We start from the raw sequence: 16,195 nt of genomic DNA, 5'->3' as shown, positions 1-16,195 counted from the left end.
AAAAATACATACAACACAATCTCACAGACTATTGCCAGAGTTCTATTATTAAAAAAAAAATAAATAGTTCTCCATAGCATGCTGAACTAGTCTACCTTTTTAAAAGCAAAGGGTAAACTTCTCTTAATGAAGTTTATTCACAGATTAGACCTCTCTCATGGAAGACTAAGGGCTGAAAGACAGTGCTGGGGGGGGGAGGAAGACAACAACAGCTGCGCAAACATCTCTGTAATTCATTCGGATGTTTAAACCTCCTTCACGAATTTAATCCTTGATGTAGTCTGATTCGGAGAAAACTCCAGGAACACCAATAGCTTTTATTAGGCACACCATCACAGACTGCTACAAGACTACAAGTGTTTGCACCTTCACAAACCCTGACTGCAATTTTACCTATTCTAGTACCTTCAGAGTAAATCTGACAAAAGTTTCACAATTACTGCACACATGGATTACACTGAAAGCTACTTTATCATTATTGTTATTCCCCTCTTTTAGACTCTCAGAATAGATGAATGCACTTAGCTCTCAATCACACTTCTATTCCTGCACACCAATCCAGGGTATGTGACAAGCCTTATTCAGGCAGTATTTCCATGACTTGATAATTTAAATTCCCTCTGTCTTGCCTTGTATAAGCCTCTTATTAAACAGCAGGTATCCAAATGTGTAATAAGGCATAGGAAGGGAAAACTAGGCACTGAAACCATCTTTCCACCCGTGCAGTCAACATTACTTTAAACATTACTGTATTTTGCCACTCACTGGTTTGGGAATAAAAGCAATGACAATAAGACAAAACTGAATGACAACTCAAGAAAATTCTCAAAATCTGTTAGCCAAAGCCACCTGTAATAGCATTACTAAATTGTACTGGGAATTATGTTAACATACAAAACCTAACAGGGACAAAGTATTTAAATGTTTTTATTAGCATGCTGTAGTCACTGGATTTTCACAGGCTTACTGTCAATTTTCATTCTGTAATGACAACTCACATACCAGCTTGTCACTTCAACATGACTGATTCTATTCCCACTTCTCAAAAGCTACACTAAGTTCTGCAGTTACATTAATGAATTATCAGATGTGCTTGAAGGAGAGCATTGCTGTCACTTCTCCTTCCTGAAGCATCTCCCAATTACTGTCACATAAACTGGCAAATGAACTGGTCTAAGGTCGTCTTTTTTTCCCTGTCCTGGGGAAGGTGATAGAGGGGAAGGATAACATTTTTACTTTTCAGGTGAAATCATGTATTACTCACAGGAAGACACAGTGGAATGTTCCCCCGTACTCCCCTTCAGATTTTAAATAAAAGAATAAATGCCTGTGATTGTTTTAATACCTAGTGAGTAATACAGACACCACACCCCATTCTCATCACACAGCGCCTAACAACAGCCACACCATTACAACCTCAAACACCAATGTATGATTTACCTTACCAATAACATTTCTGTGAACACCTTTCTTCCTGGTATGTCCTGAAACAACTTGCATCACACCCAAACTTGAGCTTGACAGAGCTCAAGTTGTTCTGTTCTAAACTGGTCTAGTGAAGCTCAAAACCCACATAAAAATACCTGTGATCATATAATTCCTTCTCAGAAACACACCCAGAGATATCCCCACCCAGTCTTTGTGTGCTATTTTGTTAGAAACATTTGACTGAAGTTCCACTGAGAAAGTAGTGACCAGAAAAGCTAACTACAGATCTCTCTCTGCTGAAGCCACATAAACCTTCAAACTTAAAAAAAAACAAGGGCTGGAAAACTTCATTTCTTTGAACTACACTGCAGAAACTTCAACTCTTTATGTAGAATAACCCAAGTGGTTAATTTCCAATACACCTGGCATAGGAATAAATGCTTGGGGAGAAAAAAAAAAAATGAACAAAAAAACCACCACAAAACCCCCCCACCCAAAACAAAAAAACACCACACCACAAAAAAACTGAAAGCAACTTGCCAGGTATTTTATGTCATCTTCTCAGTCTTATTTTCATTCCCTCCTTTTCCCAAATGCTACAGAAATTTGGGAATGAGACAGAACATTGCATATTAAAGTGACTTAGTACAACACAGTTCTTTAGCCTGGCAAGTACCAACTAGGCTGTGCCTTTTTGCTCTCTGGTGAAGTATTTAGGAGAGCTGTCCACTGCCTTTCACTTTATCATTTTAATAATAAAACCCGGTAATCTAAAAACTAGAACTCTCTTGCACTCCAACTGAACTTTAATGATTATGTTGAGTCACCAGCAAAATGCTAAGCAGTATCACTGAAGGGAATACTGAAAAAGTATGTTTCCCAATGCATTCCGACACAAGACAGCACAAGGTTATGCTTTCTACCTCCAGTTGCCTACTGATATCAGTAGGCAGCCTTTTACTCTTCCAAAAAGCAGAGATGGGAACATTTAGAGGGTTCCCAAACACATTCAACCCTTACTTTGAGCACCTTTTCTGTGCAGTAAATCACAATTATCAATGCAAAACGAATTATTAGTCTCCCTAAAGATCCTGAACACCCCTGTACCTTTTAAGCTTGACAAATGAAGCAGATGATTCTGGAGAGAAAAACAGAGGGAATCATGAAGTAAAGCAGTCTTCAGCACAGGTAAAGGCTCTGTATAAAGTCCAACACAGTAGATAAATGACATTAAAAGGTATCACAGAAGCAGTGCCTTTACATACCAATCACGATTTAATACAGAACACAAACAGAAAAGACTAACAACCAACACAAGCATTAGCAAGTCCAGAAGACAACCCTAATGGTTCACACCTTTTCTGTAGAACCTAACAACAGCTAGCCACAAAACAGTACTTTTAAAATAGTCTGGACTATTCCAAGCACTTCGCTTAACTAATTCTCACCTTCCTGAATAACATTTTCTTTCCACTTGTATGTACGAATGTCCTACAAAGAAGTTACAGTATTCAGGCTTCCATCCTTAAGACCTGATTAAACAAGGAAGACTAAAAATTCACCAACTACAGTTTTTTTTTCAGCACTACTAAGACCTCTCTTTTAATTTATTCTACAGGAGGCCTTTTCATGCAATTAAACAGGAGAGTGACTTATAAACAGGAAGGACAGCCCGAGTCCTAGCCTCTGGTTTAACTTACCCAGTCTATGCCATCAAGCCAGTTTAGCCTAACTTATTTTTATCCTTCTCCTTTCAAATTTACAGCAACAGCCAAAGTAGTCACAAGGGAGTGCTCCAGGAACAATGCTCTTTAACTCCTCACCAGCTCCAGAGGAAGCAGTGACATTTTAATAGCCCCCAGTAAAGTCCAAGAACAAAGAGTCCCATGGCTGCTTCATTATCCAAACAGCCCATGCTGCAAGTCTGAACTGTCAAAGCAATGAAATTAATAGGCAGCATGCCATCTCTGTTACCTGCATTAGCTGAACTGAATACTAACTTATATTAGAACAAATTTAAAAAAAGAAAAAAAAAACAACCTTAGAAGAAGGGTAGCTAATACTAGAGAATGAAACATCATTAAAGAGAACAGGAGAGGTGAAGACATCCATGGATCCAGGGAAAAACAAAAAAAAAAACCTGCAAAAACCCCCAACCCTACAAGAAAAGATAGCATTTTATCAGTCAAAGAAATAAAGATCCTTACGGAAAAGTAATTTCAAGTCTTGAAAGATACATGAAAGACGGGTATTTTCTTTGTAACTACTTCAGTGATTTGTTAGACTGCCCTGTTCTGATCTATTTTTTGAAACAAAATTCACATTCTCCATTGTCTTTACAAAACAAGTAAAACTAAGGAATACTGACCTTAAGATGCTGCTGAGTAAGAGCTAGGCATTTTTCAGCTTCCAATAATTTTTGAATTTTCATGTCTACCTACACAATACTTCCTTAACACAGCTGACCAAGGACAATTGCAGTACTGCAGGAACTCTTGTCAAGATCTTTTGAGTTCTATTAATTGGTTCTGTTGTTTACAACAGAGTACTTTGTCAATTTAGTACATTACATGTAAACACCTGAGCTCCTCAGATACGCCTAAAAACAACCGCCCAAATGCCACTTAAAACAGACTTCCTAAAACAGCTCAAGAAATATTTACGTAACCAAGCTAGAAAATAGATCACACATTACTGTGAAGATTTTTTATCTATAGAGGGTGGAGGCTAAGACTCGCTTCACAGTATGCATACATACCTACTCTTTCTTCTGTATCTCCTATCTGAAGGACAGCATTTTGCTGTTTCCTATCTCCTCAAACCATTCAGTGAACTTAATTGTGGCACAAAACTCAGACTTGATTTCTGTAAAATGAAAGTAACAGAGGAGCCGACAAGGAGAGGTGCCATGCTTGACCTCGTGCTCACCCAACAGGGAAGGGCTCATTGGAAATGTGATACTCCAGGGCAGCCTTGGATGCAGCAATCATGAGATGGTCGAATTTGAGATCCTCAGGACACTGAGAAGAGCGTGCAGCAAGCTCACTGCCCTGGACTTCAAGGGAGCAGACTTTGCCCTCTTCAGGAACCTGCTTAGTAAGGTTCCATGGGATACAGCCCTAGAGGGCAGGGGGGGCCAAGACTCTTGGTTGATATTCAAGGATCACCTGCTACAAGCTCAGGAGTGTTGCATCCCAACTAGAAGGAAGTGCAGCAGGAGGGACAGGAGACCTCCTTGGATGGATAAGGAGCTCCTGAGGAAAATTCAAATGAAAAAAGAGGCTTATAAAAGGTGGAAGCAAGGACAGGCAGCCTGGGAAACGTACAGGAATGTTGTCTGGGAAACTAGGGAACAGGTTAGGAAAGCTAAGGCCCAGATAGAATTAAACCTGACTAGGGATATTAAGGATAACAGAAAGGGATTCTACAGGTAGATAGCAAATAAAAAACAGACTAGGGAGAACGTAGGCCCCCTCAGGTAGCTCTCGGGAGAACTGGCTACACGGGATTTGGAGAAGGCTGAGGTTCTGAATGACTTCTTTCCCTCGGTCTTCACTGGCAAAGGCTCTGATCACACCACCCAAGTCTTGGAAGGCAGACACAGGGACTGTCATAATGAAGACCTTAGGCCCACTGTAGGAGAGGATCTGGTTTGAGACCATCTTAAAAACCTAAACATACACAAGTCCATAGAACGGGATGAAATCCATCCGTGGGTCCAGAAGGAGCTGGCAAATGAAGTTGCTAAACCGCTGGCCATCATATTTGAGAAATCATGGCAGTCAGGTGAAGTTCCCGATGACTGGAAAAAGGGAAATATAACCCCTATTTTCAAGAAGGGGAAAATGGATGACCCAGGGAACTACAGACCAGTCAGTCTCACCTCTCTGCCTGGCAAAATCTTGGAGCAGATTCTCCTGGAAGGCATGCTAAGGCACATGAAAAACAACAAGGTGCTTGGTGACAGCCAACATGGCTTCACTAAGGGGAAGTCCTGCCTGACCAATCTGGTGGCCTTCTATGATGGTGCCACAGAACTGATGGACAGGGGTAGAGCAGTTGATGTCATCTACCTGGACTTCTGCACAGCGTTCGACACTGTCCCACACGACATCCTTGTCTCTAAATTGGAGAGACATCAATTTGATGGATGGACCACTCGGTGGATAAAGAACTGGCTGGATGGCTGCACACAAAGAGTTGTGGTCAATGGGTCAATGTCCAGCTGGAGACCAGTAACGAGTGGTGTCGGGACAGGTCTTGTTTAACATCTTCGTCGCTGACATGGACAGTGGGATAGACTGCGCCCTCAGCAAGTTTGCCGATGACACTAAGCTGTGTGGTTGATACGCTGGAGGGAAGGAATGCCATCCAGAGGGACCTTGACACGCTTGTGAAGGGGGCTGATGCCAACCTCATGAAGTTTAACCATAACAAGTGCAAGGTCCTACACCTGGGTTGGAGCAATCGCAGGCATAGCTACAGCTTGAGCAAAGAAGAGATTCAGAGCAGCCCTGTGGAGAAGGACTTGGAGGTGCTGGTTGATGAGAAAATGAACATGAGCCGGCAGTGTGTGCCTGAAGCCCAGAAAGCCAACTGTATCCTGGGCTGCATCAAAAGGAGCGTGACCAGCAGGTCGAAGGAGGTGATCCTGCCCCTCTACTCTGCTCTTGTGAGACCTCACCTGGAGTATTGTGTGCAGTACTGGTGTCCTCAACACAAAAAGGACATGGAACTGTTGGAACAAGTCCAGAGAAGGGCCACATGGATCATCAGGAGACTGGAGCACCTCCTGTATGAAGACAGGCTGAGAAAGTTGGGGCTGTTCAGCCTGGAGAAGAGAAGGCTGCGTGGAGACCTCATAGCAGCCTTCCAGTATCTGAAGGGGGCCTACAGGGATGCTGGAGAGGGACTCTTCATTAGGGACTGCAGTGATGGGACAAGGGGTAACGGGTTCAAACTTAAACAGGGGAAGTTTAGATTGGATATAAGGAGGAAATTCTTTCCTGTTAGGGTGGTGAGGCACTGGAATGGGTTGCCCAGGGAGGCTGTGAATGCTCCATCCCTGGCAGTGCTCAAGACCAGGTTGGACAAGGCCTTGGGTGATATGGTTTAATGTGAGGTGTCCCTGCCCATGGCAGGGGGCTTGGAACTAGATGATCTTAAGGTCCTTTCCAACCCTAATGATTCTATGATTCTATTCTAAATATGAATTTTAAATTGTGAAACATCATGAACAGAGGTAACTGATTCATTAGATACATGAGCAGATTTTTCAAGATTTCGTAAGAACAACATTCACTTTTAAAGGCAGGGGAAAATTTTCTGAGTCTCCCAGGGAACATCTTACACTCAGAAACATGAGATTTAATTCTCATTAGGTCTGCATACCAGCCAGAATTATTAGTGGTCTTAAAATAAAGTTTATGCAGCATGACAATTTCAGAGTACCATATAAGCTTACAAAATTCCCTTTCTACTATTTATTTCAAATTTAGTGGCCATTAATTTTAAGGTCTGTCCTGTGGCTCTTGCATCTTGGCACAGAATTAAAAAAAAACAACAAACCAAACCAACAAAAAGCCCCCCAAACCCCACAACAGAACCTAAACCAAAGGGCACAAACCACTTAAGTATTGCTATATTGCAAGTACCAGATTTATCAGATACAGACACTGGATAAGGTAGTCATAACACTTAAATTTGTTTGTACAGTTCCTGACATGAAATAGTACCTGAAGGACTTCCATTCTAAACTGGTAATATGGGGGTGCTGGGAACAGAAAACAAGTTGAAAAAAAGTGTGACTTACAAGAAATGTCAGTCAACAGTAAGAGTTTTACTTCACTCACTTTTCAAGGGCTTTTTTTTTTTTTTTTTTGCACATACACTATGGTAAAACATGAGTTACACCTATTTAAGTAAAACTGCTACAAAAAGTGAAGAGTGCTAAGTCAGTATGAATAATATTTACACTAAAAACAAAGTAGAGAGAAAGCTGAATGCTACTGAACACTGTGAGTGTTCCACAGAAACTGGTTTATAAGCAAGTAGCTAATTAAAACTACCCCCTCAGCATGATTTTCAATTCATTCACTTTGTAATACCTTCCCTGAATTTCACCCCTTCACCCAGAAGACAGCTCTTAAATCGGAGTTGGAAACCAACACTGCCACAATTTACCAAAAAATAATTAGCTGCAGGTCCCTCAAGACCTTCAGTCCATAAGAGACAAGATTCTTGCTACTCTAGTATAAGTCTCCTTTCGAAACAGTAGGGAAGTTGAAAGTTGTAATTGAAAAGCCTTCCAACTTGCTCACCATTTGGACTGAAGTCTCTGTTAGAAATTAATTTAGGAGGAAGTTCTGAGAAGACCTTTAGAGACAGGTTACAAGCGCTACTGTTCCATCAGCTGATCAACCAGAATTTTATTATAAACAACAGGTTTTGAAACAACCACACCTTAGCCTTCAAAGCTTATCCTGAGAGGGTCTATACAGAAGCTTCCTGAAAAATAGTGACATTTGGAATGCCCAGATTTTATGTTAATAGTAACTCTGCTTTTAAACAGTAGTTAATAAGATCATTTAAAAAACACCTATTAAACTGGCACAGTAGAGGAAGGAGACAAAACAGACTTCCCTTGTTAAACAACAAACAAACCTGGAGCTGTCCACAAGATCTAGATTCTCCCAGACCAGCACATTGCAGTTACTTCATCTAGTCCACACACTATTTGTTCTGTTGTAGCTGAAGCACAATCCTACTACAGAAATCTCAGATTAACAGAAAATGCATTCCCAGATTCCAAAAATTTGTGTGACTGAGAAATAATACATTATGTGAATGATGAGAGAAAAAAGTGGTTTTGCAAGACCTGTCGTAAGATACCAGTAGAGAGGGATCTATACAGCAAGAACATGTCACCTGTGGCTATTTTAGCAACTTCAAGGCTGGAATGAATAATTGTCAATAAAACCTCAGCTTTTGCAAAACTGAACTCAAGACTCACCTTAGCATAGCATTACCCATGTGACACAAATACTCTTCTGTGTTCTTTTGTCTCAAATTACATAGCAACCTCTGGCACATGAAGCATATGAAAAAGCGGTTGCTTTCTTCAGATACACTTGCTCTACTTTTCAACTCCATTTCTTATGCTGCGTAACAGAAAAAACTCAATCCTTTTGTCTGCCAAAATCCTATTCCCTTGCTTCCTCTCTCCTCCTCCCAATTATCTCTCAAATGAAGATTTTTCTCCATATTCCTTATTTCTCTTTTTGAACAGTGTAACTAACACTGTACAAAAATGGTAAAGGCACACAATCAAGTGTTTTAAGATTTTCTCTATTAGTCTACATGTGGCAAAAAATACGCAACCCAAACAACCAGCTGAGCAGAAGCTTTCATGCAAAAGTCTGCAAAGGATGTCCAGGTCCTTTTCCTGTGTGAAATAATGCTAAAGTCAGCTCTGGGGCTCCCAACATAAAAAGCATGTGGACTGTTAGAGTGAGTCCAGACAAGGTCCATGATGATTACAGCTGAAGCACATCTCCTATGGAGACAGGCTGAGTTCGGCTTATTCATCCTGGAGAAGAGAAGGCTCTGGGGAGACCTTGTAACAGTCTTCCAAGTACCTAAAGTTGAGGCCTACAAGAAAGCTGAAGAGAGACTTTTTACAAGGGCATGTACTGATAGGACAAGGGGGAATGGCTTTAAACTGAAAGAGGGTAGATTTAGACAATACATTAGGAACAAGTTCTTTAATGTGAGGGTGGTGAGACACTGAAACAGGTTGCCTGGAGAAGCGTGGCTGCCCTGTCCCTGGAGGTGTATAAGGCAGGCTGGATAGCGCTTTGAGCAATTCGATGCAGTGGAAGGCGTCCCTGCCCATGGCAGGGCAGGTTGGAATTAGATGATCTTTAATGTCCCTTACAACCCAAATCATTCTATGATTCTACAATTTTTCAAATGGTTGGTGCCATTTGGCTGAGCCACAGCCAAGAGCTACCTTCTCAAATTTAAAAGTAATACCTACTTGTAGTTATTCTGCCAGTCCTACTGCAAACTTCTAAAAGTCTGCTTGCATAAGAATTCTGAATTATGTTGCTGATACATATAAGCCATAGAATCATAGAATAGTTAGGGTTGGAAAGGACCTTAAGATCAAGTTCCAAGCCCCCTGCCATGGGCAGGGACACCTCACACTAAACCATATCACCCAAGGCCTCGTCCAACCTGGTCTTGAACACTGCCAGGGACGCAGCATTCACAACCTCCCTGGGCAACCTATTCCAGTGCCTCACCACCCTAACAGGAAAGAATTTCCTCCTTATATCCAATCTAAACTTCCCCTGTTTAAGTTTGAACCCGTTACCCCTTGTCCTGTCACTGCAGTCCCTAACGAAGAGTCCCTCCCCATCTCTACCTGTAGACCACATGAGGGTGCCTTCCTTCTCACTGGTTTAGTAAGAAGCCTCAAAAGAGGGGCAGGGACACCCATTATACTTGCATTAAACACACTTCTCTACAAATTCCAAAAGAGCAGCGCACAACTGCCACTGCTTCCGACAACATAAACCTGCAACAAATTATTTCAAAATCTTGCTATTTCTATTACAAAAGTCCCTTCTTTTTCCAGCTGATAGCACATGATGTGTTGCTACCATGCACTAACAGGAAAAGTATTTCCTCAAGCACTTTACCTAGAAAGTCTTTTCTTATCAGAAAAATCTATTTACAATAAGCTGATAGGACTTTTACACCTTCTTGCCCATGACGCATTTCCACAAATAAATAAAAAAAAACAACTCATTAGAAACCAGTTGGCCCTTTGAAATCTAATACCATTTCAACTTTTGCTGTACTGGTAACCAAGAAAATGAATCTAATGTAAAAGATAACCACCAAGAGACATACTTCTTGAGAAAAACAAGTGGTCAGACTAAGTGATGGGAACTGCACCTAATTCAACATGCACCGTGGAAAATCTTTGTACAGAAAGGAAAGTAACACAACGTAAGTAAATAATCTGTGGTTTTCTTTCTCGGTTATCTTGAGTCCTCCACACACTTCAGAATGCATTACTGTAATATAGCCTACACAGAATCTTCAAGATCAGACTGAAATTTCATCTAATACAGAATGCTTATATAACAACCTTTCACAACAGAAGCATGCTGCATCTTCATTCCTGTATTATAATAGTTTCATATTAATTACCAACTGGAAAAAAAAAGGCAGTAACTTCAAAATACAAATTCCCCTATGACTTATCTCATGTACTTTCAGTCAGATGGTTTTCTGGCCTAACAGCCACTATTACTTGGCATGCTCCAACAACCAACCATCTGATTTATTGGGTGCAGGAGCCATAAAACCACACAGAGTTTCATCTGCAATATGATCTGTTGAATCCACAGGGAAAAATAGTTTTCAACAATGAGTAGGCTTCACAAAAAAAAAAAAAGCTTTATAAACAATCATGTGCTTAAAAGGTACCTTACAGTGGCCACTGTATAGCTATTTTAAGATGCTCAGGATGTTTGAGAGCATAAATGCAGATGGGTTCTTTCTTTCTAGTTCAGCTTTACACTTCATATTGTTTAAAAGCTAGGATTCCACAAGTTCTTTCGAATGAAAGAAAGATTTTCTCCCAGCTATTTAGCATGTGAACCATATGATCTCTTGCATGAAGTAAAAAAAAAAAAAGAAAAAAATTAAAAAATATTACCCTTCATATTATTATACATTACAGAATAGGAAAGGTCAATTCACTATGCATCATGAAACACTCTTCTACAGCACTAGTTAGTTGTGAGGTACAGAACTTAAAATACCAGTCTTTGCCATCATTATCAAAGATGACCACCCTCAGCATCACCCAAGACCTCTGAATCACATATAAAGCAATTAAATCAATATTTTAATACACACTCACTGATTCTCAGCTTCTGCAATGCGTAATTCAACAAGATTAATAATGGTTTCCATCCAGATTGCTGGTGATTCACCAGCAACATGGCATAAACTTCCAAAAGCAATCCTGTTAACTTCTTTCATCTACTGTAACATGACCACTTTCATAGAGTAATGTATGTGTCCTAAGATGTCCATAAGTATTAAACCCTCGCATATTAATGTATGTAACTTCTGGATTCATACATTCATCTGTAAATTGGAACATTAGTTCTCAAAATCATTACCAGAATAATCCCATCACAAATTTCTAAAATACTTTGCTTTAAAGTAAGATAGTTTGAAAACAAAGTTGACAAAAAAAAAAAAAACAACCCACAACCCACAAACACCAGAAGACATTGAAGTAACTTCCCACTTATCTCAATTAAATTTACTGCTGCTCAGAAGTGACTGACAAGCACACCACTCAAGTCTCTGGTTGTCAAAACAGACTGCACTGATGGTACCTGCATTTCTAAATTTCCCTCAAAGAAGCCTGTCAAGCTGTCTATTTTGACAGAACCTTTTCCAGGACAGGAAGATAAAGCAATAAGCTATCACAGGGAAAAGAAAAGGTGCCTAACTAATAACATCTGCTATTTATGTTAGTGGAAACTGTCATTCCATATCAACATTGTGTATTAATGGACTGAAGAAAGCCACACTGCTACTGATGAAGCTTAGAAACCATCAATAAGGTATACAATCCTCCAAGGAACACTGGGTTATTTATACAACTACAAAGCCTCTTATTAACTTCACTGACTTCAAATGCAGAAGAAATGCAGGCATTTATAACTGATACAATTAATGTGCTACGAATCCTTATAAACCTGAAGGAGGTAAAAGAAAAAGTTTAGGAACACATTAATTTCTGCTCCATAATATTGCTGTGTTATCTAACAACTCCATAGCTATATAATGCAAATAGTATATAAATACCGAGTTTAACTGCATTTCTTTTCCAAGCAGAGTCATTAGAAGATAGCATTGCTAACCTAGTAACAACGATTAAAACATCTCCAGAACAGTCCAGGTTACTTTGAACCTTCTAATAATTTTTGCATTCCCCCCCCCCCCCCCTTCGGCCATTTTCAATATAGGAAAAGCGTAGAGAAAACAGTAGGCTACCACTCGATGGATAGAAGTCATTCATAGTTGGCTACATAAAAACAAAACAAGCTGCTCTGAAGAAAAAAAAACATGCATGTGGAGAAAATTAAATGTTCCTAGGGAATAAAAAACCCACAACATCAACAAAAAAAAAAACAAAACAAACAAAAAAACAAAAACCAACAAAGAGTTCCCTGTTTTAAAACGGCACAGGTTTCACAATGGCTTCTGAGGACAAAAACTGACACCAGGACATTCTCACCACCAAAGCACATAAAAATGCAGCTACATCAATACCGCACTCCTGGCAAGAAACCTTACCCATCCTCGCCCTCTTAATCCAATAACTAAAACAACTCCATGGCAAAAAACTAGTGAAAGTGGATTTTCTGCTCGGTTTTATCAGGGTTTCTCCCCACGCAAAGGGAGGCCGGGGGCCACCTCGCTCTTCCCTCAGGCACCACAGACAAAAGAGCGACAACCCGGGGAGGGTGGGGGAAGCGTCCCCTCTCACCGACCGCGGGAAGAGCGGGGGGTGTCTCCGGCCTTATTTCTCCCCCAGTTCTCCCCACTGTTGTGTGTTCATCCTGGCAGAGTGCGACACAGAGATGCGCTTTCTCTTCTTCCTCAGAAAAACAACAGCAGACACAAACCTCACACAAAAGGTGGCTGTCCCTTCTCGCCACAGGCCGGGACGATGCCACCTCTCCCCAGCCCCCAGGCCGGACCCAAGCGCTGGGCCCTCCACCGTCCCCCGCACTGAGGACGGCGGCCTTCTCAATTCCCTCTCTCCCCGCCTGCCTACCCGGAGCACTCGGAAATCGAGCCGGGCAGGATCCTGAGGCCTAGCGAGACAGTTGGCGGTACAGGCCCCACGGGCAATTCAGCACCCATCCTTCCATCTCTCTTCTTCGGGAAGACCAGCAGAGACCTCATACTCCCACAGCGCTCCTGAAACCCACCCCATTGTTCCCCGCACCTCAGTCAATCCGCTCCCCGCAGTGGAGCGCTGCAGCGAAGGGTACAGAAGACAGCGTACTCACCACACGGGCCGGGCTCCCCGCAGCGGCCACCGACCCCCTCAGCTACGACACACAGTGGCGGCCGCAGCGCCCTGTTTCTTCAGCACCCGCAGGCCCCGGGACTCCCCCACCGCCATGACCCGCCACCCCTCCTTCGCCGCCACCGCTGCTGCAGCAGCGGCCATCTTGTGCGTCGGGTGCCTCCTCTCACCGCCTGCCTCCCTCTCTGCACCGCCTTGTCGTTGCTGCCTGCCACCCGCCCCTTCCTGCGCCCTCCTCCCCTGGAAGGCGGGGTAGGACTTCGCAGAAAAAGCCGAGTCACGGCTTCGGCTGTTAGCAGAGTTAGGTAGGGTATCGTGTTGTATGGGTTACCGCAGCAGGTCGGCAGATAGTATTTACTATTTTGTTACCTTCCTTCGCCTTTTGAGCGGATTTTTCTTTCACCTCATCGTCGTTACATTCATGGCGGAAGGAGCCAGGCTATGGAATCAGGGTTGTGGCTCTTCATAGGCTAAGTAGCCTGAGGAGCTCGCTCTGGGTTCGGAGCTTGCCTAAGCCCCCAGCCCGCCATTTTCTCGCCCTTGGTGCCCACGATAGGGAGGGAGCTTTCTCTGTTTTGTACACAGTGTGGTTCCTGTCTTCTTACTACTGTGGCTTATTCATGTCAACAAAACTTAGGGCTTGGGGTTTGGTTTATTTTGGTTATACGGGAGGGAAAGACAAATCACTGCTTTTCCCACTTACGTGGATGTGCAGGAAAAGACTTTGTTGCTTTACCCATGAGACCCCCAAGAAAGCACACAGCTCATGCTTGTTGCTGGAGAAGGTCCCCTGTAGTTTTCGTGGCTGCAGAACACAGTTAATCCTTAGCCTCAACCAGCACGGCAGGTAAGATGCATTGGGGCTGCACCGAGCTTTCTTGTATCACACAGTATCTGAATTACAGTTGGGCTGCTGAAGAAATTTTAAAATCATGTTGCAGCAAGTATTGATTATGTTTTTGTAGCAGTAGCATGTATTGACTTAAAATATTATGAGAGCTAATTATTTAACAGCTCATTATTTAACATTTCAAGGTAGTATCAAATTCCCATTTTATTAGAACATGAACTTGGAGAACATGAGAACAAGGAATTTGTCTGAATTTATTTCCAAACATAAGAACAAAAATGGTTTTCAGTGGTCCTTTCCTATTCCCCAGATACTTTACCATGTATATGCCTAGCTGGAGGCTCTATTGGGTTAGTGCTTGTGTGAAGTCATTGCGTAGGATGCTGCATCTGGAATCACTGCATTTCTAAACACTTTATGCCACTGTAAAAAGCATGCAGAGTATTACCAGTTCAACATCTGAACTGCAGAGGACTATGTGACCTTGAGATACAATTAAAACAGTGCAATGTCAGGTCAGAAGCAACCAGGCCAGAGCCAAGGACTTGAGACAGCAAAAGGAAGCTGGGTTGTCACATGCAGACAGAAGCATGGGTACAAATTGCAGAGCTAGATGCCTAGACACAAGGGAAAAGATACACAGGGTGAGATTAATCTTCCACTCTGGTTTCTGATGCTTGGATTATTTGTAAACAGATTTTCATGTTAATTTCACAAGAAGTGTAGTGATAATAGCTAAATGTGTTATTTCTGTCTGTTTTACTAAAGAAATAATCTGTACTATTTAGTTTTTTTCTCCCAAAACAGTTAATGCTTATCAAGGATCAGTGCTTAAATAAACGTATTTATGAAAACAGGGTTTTCTTGCTATGTTCACAGGCATTTGGGATTTTATGATCACAGAAGACTAAGATACTTACAAAAATCTTTAATTTAGTGAGAGCCTTACTATGAGTTAAAAAGAAGTGTAAATTGGGAAGATTAACATGGAAGTGTGAATCTTAATCTGTTTTATGGTTGTTTCAAAGAAATTAACTGTAAAGTTTTTAAAGTTTACCAACAGAAATCTAAATCAATGTTTGTAAGCATCAGGATCCTTACTGCCGTCATTACACAATTAAATATTGGAATGGATGATTTAATCAAGAATGTAATAGCCAGATTTGAAAGTCAGGGATGATCACAGGTTAGTACATTATTTTTATCCATGATATTGGCATTGTAATACTTCCTATAATGCCCCAATGAAACATTAATCACACTTGTTCTTAATTACTAGATAAATTATTTGCACATTATTCTAGATCAATTTACATATTGTCTTCATCCTATTACTCTGATTTTAAAATTGTACAAAAAAAGTTTCAATGAGTATTTGCCATCTTTTGCAAATTCCTCTCCTAGACACTAGAAATGTGAGCCTCAATGAAATTATTGGTATCCTGTTCGGATGCAAAGACAGCACTAGGAGCTAAAATGGTAGGTGTTCTTTCCAACCTTTGTTTAAAGTCACAGAAGCTAGAAATGGTCAAGGCCTAAGCACATTGTGTTTACTTCCTAGTTTATGGCAGGTGACTGTACACAGTACACCATTCTGAAGGTTTATTCAGTAATGCTGCAATCTCAAGACTTCTGCCACTTCTTATGCTTGGTTCTTGTATACAGTTCCTATATTGCAGAAAGGCTTTCATCTTCAGGAGCTTATGTTTTCCCTCAGTATTTAATTCTGTCACCAGTATTTACTTGCTAACAAGGATTTTCAGCATTACAACGGAGTTTAC

At 41.3% G+C, this 16,195-nt stretch overlaps 1 protein-coding gene across 12 annotated transcripts in view; it reads right to left on the bottom strand.

Annotated features, from left to right (window-relative positions):
- The window catches only part of RC3H1 (ring finger and CCCH-type domains 1), a 79,907-nt gene extending 66,144 nt beyond the window's left edge, over window positions 1–13,763 (bottom strand). For 4 of the 12 annotated variants that reach the window (XM_062602386.1, XM_062602385.1, XM_062602396.1 and 1 more), the window contains exon 1: window positions 13,545–13,728. The gene's annotated coding sequence lies outside the window, so the exon portion shown is untranslated. The other 8 variants (XM_062602389.1, XM_062602392.1, XM_062602390.1 and 5 more) reach the window with 4 other exon arrangements.
- Between the last annotated feature and the right edge of the window lie 2,432 nt (window positions 13,764–16,195).

Source organism: Pezoporus occidentalis, unplaced genomic scaffold, assembly GCF_034315485.1.
Source record: "Pezoporus occidentalis ecotype Australia unplaced genomic scaffold, CSIRO_AGI_Poc_V1 ctg76, whole genome shotgun sequence".
Classification (NCBI taxonomy): domain Eukaryota; kingdom Metazoa; phylum Chordata; class Aves; order Psittaciformes; family Psittacidae; genus Pezoporus; species Pezoporus occidentalis.
The sequence above is the reverse complement of the archived record's forward strand: the minus strand, read 5'-3'. Positions and strand labels throughout refer to the sequence as shown.